Genomic DNA, 11,985 nt, shown 5'->3' with positions numbered 1-11,985 from the left:
TTTTGTAGAGAATTATAGCTCTCGATAAGTTTCTCATTAAATTAAATAGATTTTACTATTGGATAAGTGATAGGAGTCTTCTCCAAATATGGGTTAGACTAGATGCTTCTGAGCAATCTAAAACTTGTCTGAAATTCTGTTAATACATTCTTAGACCAATCAGTGCTTCTCACATTCTCAGCCTGTGCTCCTTAACAGTGTTCATATGGATTTTGTGGGGGAGGGGGAGAGGGAAACCTATCTACATATAGATTTATGCATTAGGACTTGAGGGGGCAGTTGGGGGGGGTGCCACAGTGCACCGTGCCGGGCCTGGAGTTGGGAAGGGTTCGTTTTCCTGGGTTCAAATCTGGCCTCAGACACGGAGTGACCCTGAATGAGCCACTTACCCTTATTTGCCACAGCTAGAAAAGGAAATGCCAGATCATGCTAGGACCTCTGCCAAGAAAACCCCCAAAAGGGTCACAGTGTCAGACACAATGGAAATGACCATGACAAACTCAAGCATTTGTGGTGTTCAGGGATTCACAACACTTCAAAAAATAACAACACCCCGAAGGGCTGAATTATGGTAGAAAAAAAGGCACAACACAGAGATTCAAGGAAGATTCATTCAGGTCCAGCTCTGTCACTGAATGACTGAGTGATGACACTTCTTGTAATGGTCTCCCTCTGTTTGGTTATATGGGTAAGAACCATTAGCTTGAATTCAATCCCAAAGTAGATAGGAAAAGGGAAGGAGGGATAAATCAAATCTAGCTCACATTTATTACCAGCCACTGTACTAGGTGCTGGATACAAAGACAAAAATGAAAGTCTCTTTTCTACTGGAGTAGACAACATAAAAATATTTCAATTTACAAAAACATGCATATGCATAATAATGATGTACATAATAATGTATAATTATTATATATTAATATAGAACATATGTAATATGAACATATTAATATTATGTAACATATATTCTATATTATTATATAATGCACTTTTTTTTTTTACTAGACTTGTTATTTTATCCTTATTGGGGTTCCAAGTGAACAACTTCTCTACCAAGCTTAACTGGCACTTGGTTTGCAACTTTATTGTAATAAGACAATTGCTTGGGTCACTCTGTTCCTGGAAAAAGCACTGGCTCTAATGTCAAGGGATTTGGGTTAAACTGTTGCCTCCAGTATTTATGAAATGTGTGACTGGATTAATCACTGAATTTCTTTTAGCTCTTTTGGGATAGTAAAAGCAACTACTTCAGAGGATTTTTGTGATGATAAAATGAGATAACATATAAAAATCACTTAGCAAATCTTGTAGATTTATGTAAATGTTAGCTATTATTATCTATAAAAAATGAAACTTGGCCCAAAAGATTTCTGAGACTCCTTCCAGCTCTAGATCTATAAGTGCATAAGGTCACATAGCCAAGTATGTGTCAGAGTTGAGACTTGAATCCAGCTATTAAAACCTCCAAGGCCAGTCTTCTCTCCCTATACAAGGCTACTTTTCATGCAAAATACAATTATTTCTTCCACATTACAACTTTTCCCATTGGTGGTTTTGCTATATTGCAGACTAGCATAAGAAATTAAGTGAGAATTTGGGGAGGAGTTTTACAGAAGCCACAGACAACATGGGAAGGCCAGCAGATAACTTAGAAAATGTTTAGAAACTCAGAAATGCATAAAACACATGTGTAATGTGGCATAACATATATTTTTATCTTTTAATACCGTAATAATTCAGGCTTTTTCTCTGGTATGAAGAGAGAATAAAAAAAAATTTCACACAGAGGGAAGTATTTTGGGAAGATGATGGAGTAGTTTGGTAAATTTCATGCTCTCTCAATTTCCCCCACAAATAGAACAAATTTGTGCCTTAGGGCAAACACAGACTGGTGAAAATCAAGACTTGGGGTAGAATTGGGGTCTTCCTAATACAATAGACAAGATCTGAAGAAAGACTCCAGGCTGAGATTAACCTGTCTGAAGTGCAAAAGGTCCCAGCTGTGCTGCTGCAACACAGTCCTGGGCCAGAAGGAACCAGCACCAGGGAATGTAAAAGCAGAGGATCAGGGAGGCTGCTGGCTGTGGGCACTTGCAGGAGAGTTTGGGGTTCCTGGTGAATATAGAACTGAAGGGGAGCTTGAGACATCAAAAAATTTAGAAGTGCTTATATGAATACCTCTTATTTGAAAAAAATAAATAAATAAACTGGAGAAGAAGAAAGAACTCCACCACTGAACATATGGGAACAAGGAAAACTGGGATTCACTTTCAGAGGAGGACATTTTAGTAAAGAAAAAAAAAAAAAACTTCTACCCCAAAGAGTAATGTGAAATGGCTCCCTACCCAAAGAGAATTTGTAGAAAAACTCAAAAAAGAATTTAAAAATCAAATGAGAGATATTGAGGAAAAACTAAAAAGAAAAAGAAAAATTACACAAGAAAAGTAAGAAAAGTATGGAAAAAAAATTTAACCAACTAGAAAAGGAAGTACAGAGTCTCAAAGACAAAAATAATGCTTTGAAGATTAGAATTGGTCAAGGGGAAGCCAGTGAAGCTTTGAGGAAACCAAGAAATACCAATTCAGATTATAAAGAATGAGAAAATAGAACAGAATATGAAACAACTCATAAGAAAAACAGATCTGGGAACAGATCAAGGAGAAACAATATAGGAATAATTAGACTGCCAGAAAGTTGTGACTGAAAAGAGAACCTTGACACAATAATGCAGGAAATAATCCCAGAAAATTGTTCTGGAGTGATAGAACATGAGGGAAAAGTAGAACTAGAAAAAGTCCACCAATCACCACCTCAAAGAGATCCTTTGTGGAAAGCACACAGGAATATTATTGTCAAATTTTAAAACACCCAAATCAAAGAGAAATTTTTGTAAGAAACAAGAAAAAAAAACAAAAACAATTCAAATATGCTGGAACTACAATTCAAATTGTACAAGACTTAGCAGCAGCTATAATAAAAGACCATAGGTGTTAGAATCATATCTACAAACAAGCAAAAGAACTAGGCTTGTAACAAAAAATATTATATACAGCAAAAATTATCTATAATTTTCAATGAGAAAAAAATGGACATTCACTGACTTGCAGATTTTCAGGACTTTCTATTAACCAAAGCTGAACTTAATAGAAAATTTAACATATACAAGCCAATATCAAAGATCAATTTTAAGGAATTCAAAATGAACAAACTATTTAAACGTGGACAAATTGTTTATGTTTTTTCTACATGGGAAATATATGCTTTATATTTAAGATTTACGTAAAAATAAGCTAAGCTCAAAAGAAAGAGTGGCCAAGTAAAGATAAAAATAGCAATTATGTTATACAAATGTTATACAAATGAGGTGCAAAGTAAGAATAGATACAGAGCAGGGAGGAGGGCTCATAATTCTGAAAACCTACTCAGTCAGGAATGGATTCAATAGGCAATAGTACATATATACCATGAAAGGTGTAGCATTCTCCAAAATCTATGAAGAAATGAGAGGAGGAGGGATGGGCAGATGGAAGAAAACAAGGGAGGGATTCTTAGGTAGGGGGAGATTAAGTAATAGTAAAAACAAGTTAATAGAACAGAACTTAAAGAGTCAGCCAGGATAAGAAAGATATATGTATATAGAGTATGTGGGTGTGTCTGTCTATGTATGTATATATCTACATATCTATACATAAATATCTTTTCTTAATTTTAACTTGCTTAAGAGGGGGGGAATGAAAGGGAGATATATGTGCATATGTATGTATATGAATATATTTACATGTGTATATACATACATATATATATATATCCTTTCTTAACTATTGCTTTCTTGGGGGAAAAGGGGTGAGGATGAAAGAGGAGAAAAGAATAAAGTAAAAAAGATGCTCAACAGAGAAGAACAATTTACAAGAAAATAAAGACAGACGCTCATGAATATAATTTCTTTACTTATATATACTTTCTTAAATTGGTATTTGTTATTATATATTTTTGATGTAATAGGATTTTAGGAGGGGCTTCTTAATCCTAAATCTTCTGGCTTTGGAGTTTGCCTCAGAGACTTCCCACACTCTCTATCTAAGAACAGCAATGAGATTCTGAATAGACCCCTCCTCAATTCATTGCTGACAGTCAGACAGTTTCTGGCCTCAGGATAGTCCCTTAACCGAACTCCAGAGACAATAGCAATAATCTTGTCAGTGATAACCAAATTTAGGAGACCACTCCTGAGCCGGAGAATTAGCATGTCAGTGATAGAAAGCCAGATAAATGTGTTTCCTTCTGTTTGTCTGCAGGATTCTCCTACAATTCAGTCTGCTTGTAATAGCATTACACTTACTATAAACTTTGCACCTTGGCTTAAGGAGATGGGTTCAAGCCAACAAATTCTTTTGAGACATCCTGCAACACTGCTCTATGATCCAAAACTTTTGGAGTCCCTTTCTCAACTTCAACATTTTGATGTTCTAGTGGTTACATGATAACATTCTTTTTTGTTTTGTTTCATTTTATTTTGTATTGCTTTTCTGTTTTTCTTTTTTGTTTATTCTGTTTTTTCAAATAAAATAAATTTGGGGAAAAAATTCACATAGATTTTCCAGATCATGGTGGGATGTTTCCCCTAATTCTAGGTGGAATGCAAGATAATTTGTGAAGAGAGGTACTAGAAGCTGACTGGGCTCAGAAATAGTTTCACATAAATAGTGACCCCTGAGAGGATCTTTGAAAGAAACTAAGAATTTATAATGTTGGAGAAACTGAGACAATATAGAGATTAGAGAGTATTTAATAATTTATTTAAAAGGGAGAGATCCAAATGGATCCATGGTTTGGTCCCAGGGCTGAATGAGACTATCATTTTCAAGAATCCAGCAAACAATGAGACTTCTCAATGACCTATATACACGTGGCTCAGACTCAGGGTAGACTGGGGCAGGGGCAGAGTCAGGGTGCTGAGAGCGGGAACAGGACTCTGACAAGGTGGGGTGAGCCTCCGGAGAGGGGGAGACATAGGAGATGGGATGACCTAATGGAGGGGGAGGAACCCCAGAAATGTGGAGAGGCATCTTGATGAGACGGAATCTGACATTCTGATAGCTTGGAATGGGGAGAGGCATTCTGATATTCTAAAACATAAGATCTTTTATCCTTATCAAATATTCTGATTAAGAGGGAGGGGTGGTCTCCCAGGATAATTATAAACTGAGGCAGAACACTTAGGGAAACTGAGTCAGGACTGGGTCAGGATAATTAGGGAAACTGAGGACAATAAAAGAGAACTGTAGCATAACATTCCACAAACTCTCTCTTCTGAATATTCAAATCATTGAATTGCCTTCCTCTAGAAGGTCTTAGCACCATAATTTTTGACCAACCTTATGTAAAGCAAATAAACCAAAATAAAACTAGAAAAATGCAAGGACTCATGGCAAGGACCAGTTTCTCCCTAATAATCCCAGAATTATCAGCATCAAACAGCATTCCTCATTTAGGGAGACACACAGGCCTCCCTGTTCAGGTCCTCTGCAGTTGGGGAGCATCTCAGCCAGAGATGGACAGTTAGTTCACTGTGAGTTAGGTCTGTGATCATTTGTGCATTTAACTCAGCCTCTGCTTATGTAGGGAATAGCAGTACTCAAGACAGTTCTGCTGCCCATCCTAAGAGGGTACCCCAAGTCTGTCAGGGACTCCAAAAGAGGGAAAAAATGGGGTCTGGAGTAGCTCCACCTGTCCCCTCTGATAGAATAGGAGCTGCTGCTAGGAAACAGATTTCTGAGCAAATTATGCAGTTAGACAAGGACAGGTAACCCAAAACTATTAGAGTCCTGATGTCAATACTAACTAAGGAACTGGGGTAAAAGGAGTGGAGAAACAGATAAGAGAGACTGCCAGTCCCTGGACAGGTGTCTGATTTTGGTTGTTTCTAAAAAATAATCCCCAACACTGAGTTTGTCAGGGCAATTCCAGCAGAATAAGGGATTTCAAAGTTAAAACATAACCAGCAAATCAAAGTGCATTAGATTTTAAGCAAGGAGAAAAACAATAGGGGGCAGGGCAGAAGTACCTAAGAAAAATACATCAGTTTTCCCAGTTTCCTGACCAGTTTCAACCAGTTTCTTTCTCCCTTTTTTTCTCACAGAAAGGAATTATCAAATGACCATTCCACATATAAATCCCAAGAGTGAATCAAAATTCCTATACATAACAGACTAGTATAGTAAGTTTCCTAAAAATCCCTCAAACATACAGCAATAGTTACAGTTTTAACAAACCCATCCCAAATTTTAAACAGTAATAGATGACCCAATCAGGGTTCCTAAATTCCTTGTGTTAGTCCATCAGGGATAAGGGATGAAGCTTCATTCAAAACTGCTTCAGGCTGGGCACTGGCAGACACTCTCAGTCCATGCAGAGGATACATGTGGTATGGCCTGGTGTGCTGGCAATCAAAGCTGATCTAGGTCCCAGAAGCGAGTCAATACCTGTAATTTGACCAAAATCTAGAACAAAAAACATAAATCTAACAAATAAAGGTTAGAACAGACTGATACAAAACGTAAAGAGGCCAGTATGAATTGGCCAGCAACTTCCCAATAGATAAAACAGCAGTTAGGCTTTTGTCCTCTCATTATTTAGAAACCTTTAAAAATCTAAATATCCACAGACACAATATCCAATAACAGATAAATGATCAGACTAAATACTTATTTGCCCAAGTATTTAGGATACAATGATAACTATAACCAGATTGGAAATAGCAAGGTATGACATAATTGAATTGCATTAACAGTTTCTTATTGACTATTGGTCTTATCATAGAAATTAGTTACAGGAGAAAAAGATGCAGGGACACAACCATAACACAAGCAGTTTAAACTTAACTTTCAGCAAAACAGGATCAAATAGCTTTAATTCATTCTTACTCCAGTTAATTGTACCAATGGAGCTTTAAAACTCCCAAATAATATTAGCTATAAGCCCAGGGAATTTTACTTCCAATAACAAATTCCATTAGCTGAAGTTTCAGATAAATCCTAAACAGATATTTACCATAATCTTATATTTATAACAGTAAGAATTTGTTTCAGCTTACATCCACTGATGCTGAGTGAAATGAGCAGAACCAGAAGATCACTATACACTTCAACAACAATGCTGTATGAAGATGTATTCTGATGGAAGTGGAAATCTTCAACATAAAGAAGATCCAACTCACTTCCAGTTGATCAATGACGGACAGAAACAACTACACCCAGAGAAGGAACACTGGGAAGTGAATGTAAAATATTAGCACTACTGTCTTTCTACCCAGGTTACTTATCCTTCAGAATCTAATACTTAATGTGCAACAAGAAAATTGGATTTACACACATATATTGTATCTAGGTTATATTGTAACATATGTAAAATGTATGGGATTGCCTGTCATCGGGGGGGAGGGAGTGGAAGGAGGGGGAGATAATTTGGAAAAATGAATACAAGGGATAATATTATAAAAAAATTACTCATGCATATATACTGTGGGAAAAAAATTCTAAATAAAATTAAAAAAAAAAAGAATTTGTCTCAGTAAGTTCACTTCTTTCATATCTAAGTAGATGTTTCCATAAATGAACATTAAGCATACAAATCAGTTTGCTTTTAAAAATACCCAGTACATAGATAAATATCCCAAATTACATATTGTCCATAGCATAAACATTTTCAAAAGGACAAAAAAAATATTATTTTCAGAGGTCCTGTAAATGACCTCAGGATGACCCAATACAATCAACTAAAACTTAGAATATCCTATGCAGAACATCCTAATATCACATAAAAGAATCCAAGAGATTCTTAAAACTGTTAAACTTTTAGAAATACTATAACCTCATACTGATAACAGAAATAAATTGGTTTCAGTAAATTCACAAGTTATCTTTCATATTTAACAGAAACATTTTCAAAAGGACAAGGAAATACTATTATTTTCAGAAACCCTTTAAATGATAGGCATAATATCAGGATCAATTAAACTTATATAGAATACCCAATTCTACAGAAAAGAATCTGATTCTTTAAAATATCCTTTAAATTTTTAGAAATAGCCCTACCAAATTATAGATCAATTAATTTAAAAGTGGGTCCTCTCTCTTGAAATCTTTTGCCAAAGCCAAGTCTCTGCAGAAAGAGATTGGAACACACTTAGTTGGGGGAAAGAGAATTCCATGTGGCTGCTCTTCCCCACTCCATTTAAACTATTAGTTGCTTTTGCAAATCAATCTCTCTTGTCCCTTGTCTTTTAACTCATTTTTTAAAAAAAAACTTTAAACTTCAAGATTCGCAAATAATTTTGAACCAAATTTCGTAAAACTTAATACATATACCCAACAGAGCATAGTTTACAAATTACCCAATACTTCTAGAAAGCAACATACCATCTAAGTAGGGAGATATAAACACCACCTCCCAAGGTAAGCTACTGGCATTTTGTTTTAATAACCTATATCTTAACTTAAAATCCAACCAACTATAGCTTTAAATTCCTAATAATGTAAAACTGCTTTTCCTATCATATTTCAAATAATAAATTTCTCTCTGGCTCCACATGGCCATTATTCCCAATGGACTTTTCCTAAGCTCCAACTTTGGCCAGAGTTGGAGCCTTTAAAAAAGTCAGACCCTTCTTTACCTAATTAGAGGCACGTGACCCCTTTCAGGCAAGCTAATAGAACTTCTTAAGATCTTATATTCAAAGATAACTAATCTAGCCTGCATAGGCAACAGTAAAATTATTTCCCACAATTTCAAAACTTCTCAAAAGAATACTCAGAACAAATCTGGCCTGCAGAGGCAATAGTAAAATTATTTCTCACAATTTCAGAATCATCCTAAATTTCTTAAACAAATGTCTTCTCCAGCCAGAGTTCAAAGCAATTAGCATAAACTACTTTTGTTCTCCAGAGGTCTTATCTAGGCTAGCTCCATCCAAGCCATGCCTGAATTTAAACTACCCAAGTGCCAGTTGTTAAAAGTTTAAATTACAAGCAAATTTTATACTAAGTACAATTGCAACATTGAAATAACTGAATGAGATGAGGTGAGATCTTTCAAGACAGTTGTGAAAATCGAGTAAGGCTTCATCTACTTCAGAGTTCGAGTAGGCCTGAAGGACTCTGAAGGGCATTGCCTTCCCCTCCTATGATATCATCTCCCTATTTCATCCAAATATGGGCAACTATGTACTTATTGGTCAAGTTCAATTTCATGGGTAGATCTCGCGGTTAGAATGTAAGACTCTCAGCCAATGAGGATGAGGGTCAGTGGTGGGAGGGGGCGTTTTGCGTTAGGGATTAAAGGTGCTGTCCTGCCCACAGGAGGCGCTTCCTCTCTTCGATAGTCTACTTGAAGAGTGGGACGCCCTTCTCGCGAGAATGTACAATAAACTTTGCTTTTCTCTAGAGCTCTCTCCAGCTTTTTTATTAAATGGTGACCCTTCACCATTTCCGTACCACACAGTTTGGGGGCTAGTCCGGATCCTTTACTCGGTGAGTAAGTGAACTCCTGGGTGCTAGTGGGATGGCGCCCTGCCTTGATTTAGGCAGCCCGCCAGCTTCCAGGGGCTTCTCCTTGCTCCCTGACGTAGAGTGGACCCGAAATGGAGAAACTCAGAGAAAAGCAACGGAAACTCCGCGGCGAAAATCCCAACCGGTTGGTGGAGGACAGATCAGTCAAGAAATTTGCTGCACAGCAACCCAGTGGAGGTAAGCGTCCTGTGAAGCCCCTTGAGTCTAGTTATAGGTTCTGGAGGGGGCTGTAGACGGTAGACAGGAAGAGAGCTAGGCCTTCCTGGGTGACTGGGTTAACAGGCGACTGTTAGCGTGTTTGGGCGTTTAGGAGTCTGTTAAACTCCTTCCAAATTCAATGGGTGTGGCCTAGTCCCAGCCAGCCCTCACGGAGAGAAATGAGAAAAATATCAGAAAATACTGGTAGATATTCCCTTGGGAGATAAATTAAGTAATTGGAACAAACTACCAAAATATGAGGAAAAAGTGGATAAGGTAATGTTGTTTTGTTGCAGACTGGTGGTACCAAAAGGATTAAATGGTACCTGAAAGGAAGGACCTGAGAGGATTTAATTCCATTAGCCCTTCCAGGGGCCTTCGGGCGGGGAGGAGAACTAGGTCTTTTGAAGCAGGGGTCGTTCCAGCTGACCAGAAATACCTGTTAGTAGATCCCATTTGGGATCAGAAACCCTGTACTCGGGGAAGTTTGTGGGATTGAGCCAGTGAAGATGGTGGCTTCCTTCCTCTTCCTCCCACGTGTCCTGACTGCAGCAGGGCCACGTGGGCCAGGGGAAAGAAACTGCTATTTAGTGAAGTTCATTGTTATAAATGTGATGGCAAAGTAGTTTTATATTACTGGGAATTTAAAGCTGTGATTGGGATTTTAAGTTAAAACATAGGTTTTTTTACTTCGGGGAGGTTATGGTTGTATCTCCCTACTTAGATGTTATATTTGCTAGAGGTAATTGGGTAATTTGTAACTGAGCTATGCCTTAAGTATTTGTCAGCTCTGTTGGGCATGTATTAAGTTTTATGAAATTTGGGTCAGTTACTTGCGAACATTGAAGTGTAAAGTTTAAAAATATATACATATATATTTACTTAAAGACGGGACAGGAAAGATTGATTTGTAAAAGTAATTAATAGTTTAAATGGAGCTATGATATATTGGGTCGGGAAGCATGGTGGTGTGGGGGAAGGGTGACCATGTGGAGAGGTCCCTCCTCCCATTAAGTATAGTGGGTTTTTTTTTTTGTTTGTTTGTTAGTTTGTTTTTAATAACTGCACCTCCTTGCTGATTTAGATATTAATTATTTCTACTGTTTAAAGGAACAGCCTACATTTAGATAAAATCTTTTGGGACTGAAGCTAATATTTACTTGGAGTTTTGAATTCAGGTATAACTGTTTGCATAGGTCGTTAAACTCCACCATCTGGAGGTGGGATGGTTAAAATTAGGACAGCTACCTGAAGTAAAACTGCCTTAAATCATGCCCCTGGTTTTTCCTCTTATGTTTGTAATCAGAGCCAAGTGGTCAGTGAGATATACATTGCTAGGACCGCTCCCACTTTGCCTTTCTTTTTGAGACGAACCTGGGCAATCTCTGGAACCCCAATCCCAAATTCCTGACTATAGATCTATATTCAGATGCGTTTTTCATGTTTTGCATGATCATGGTGGGGAAAGAACTTTTGACAATCAATCCCCTATTTAATATGCAGAGAAGATGAAATGAAGGGGTATTCAAGTTAGAACAATATTAAATCTAGAGGGCTGGGAGATGGCTCACAGAATCCAGAGTGTTGAAACATGAGGCAATACTATTAGAAAAGAATGCTCCATAATCCAAGATCATAATTTTAATCCTGCTTCCTTTTTGTCCCCTGGAGAACAGAACTATTGCTGTATAAAACTGTATGACTATTGCTATTTTGGGAAATTTACTAGTCTGTTGTGTATAATCTGATAATTTCTGTAAACAGGGGGGGAAGGGAAACTGAGATTTTAACTGGTCAGAAAATTGGGAAAAACTGATGTCTTATTTCAGTTCAGGCATAATTGGAAACTACTTACTCTTTGCTTACCTCATCATTTTGGTTCCCTGATGAAGGACCTCGAAAAATAGACATAATTTGGGTACTGAATGGAACTCTGGAAAAGGTAAAAGATTTTTTTTCTTTTTTTGCACCGGACATCCAGGCTGCTTCTGGCCTGGATCTTTGTTAGAGCTCTATGCTTGGCACAATTCTTTTAAGAATTGCTGCGATTGACGAAAGGTCTCCTTTTGTCTCGCTCTCTTGTCTCTACAGATAAGGGAGAGGCTGCAAAAAGTTGAAAAAGCTCTTTACCTGTCCACTAGCTAGACACACCTGATTTTAGCAGATGCGGGGTTTGGAGAAGGCTGCCGAGACAAAAGGCCTTTACAGGGGACTCTAGCTG

Source organism: Sminthopsis crassicaudata, chromosome 1, assembly GCF_048593235.1.
Source record: "Sminthopsis crassicaudata isolate SCR6 chromosome 1, ASM4859323v1, whole genome shotgun sequence".
NCBI lineage: Eukaryota > Metazoa > Chordata > Mammalia > Dasyuromorphia > Dasyuridae > Sminthopsis > Sminthopsis crassicaudata.
Note: the sequence above shows the minus strand (reverse complement) of the source record.